At 28.4% G+C, this 476-nt stretch overlaps 1 protein-coding gene across 6 annotated transcripts in view; it reads right to left on the bottom strand.

The window, feature by feature from the left end:
* hycc1 (hyccin PI4KA lipid kinase complex subunit 1) overlaps positions 1 to 476 on the bottom strand; it is a 67,107-nt gene that overhangs the window by 56,457 nt on the left and 10,174 nt on the right. The window lies entirely within an intron of this gene.

Raw genomic sequence — 476 nt, 5'->3', positions numbered from 1 at the left:
CCAGGTTCAAATTTCATATTTGATGTTGACATATAAGAGTTAAAAGTTTTTCAAGAGGGGATTTTGGATTTCTCTTTTTATCACTCTATAAATTAGAAAATGCTGTCAAAAGACAGAAAAATTATATATATATATATTTTTTTTTTAGGTAACACTTTACAATAACCTTCCTTAGTTAATGCATTAACTAGCAATACATTTGTTACAGTATTTATGAATCTTTTTTAATGTTAGTTAATAAAAATACACCTGTTCATTGTTAGTTCATGTTAGCTCAGGGTCATTAATAATATGAACAACAGAAACAAGTTTTGATTTTAAAAATGTATTAGCAAAGGTCGAAATTAAAATGAACTGTGATTAGTGGTTCAACAGATCACAAATCCCACGGTTCGGATCACATTACGGTTTTTGACCCACGGATCGGATCATTTTTCGGATCAGCAAGAAAATAAAAATATTTCAATTTAACTTGC

The sequence above is a fragment of the Sinocyclocheilus anshuiensis genome, unplaced genomic scaffold, assembly GCF_001515605.1.
Source record: "Sinocyclocheilus anshuiensis isolate Anshui unplaced genomic scaffold, SAMN03320099.WGS_v1.1 scaffold1172, whole genome shotgun sequence".
Classification (NCBI taxonomy): Eukaryota; Metazoa; Chordata; class Actinopteri; order Cypriniformes; family Cyprinidae; genus Sinocyclocheilus; species Sinocyclocheilus anshuiensis.
The sequence above is the reverse complement of the archived record's forward strand: the minus strand, read 5'-3'. Positions and strand labels throughout refer to the sequence as shown.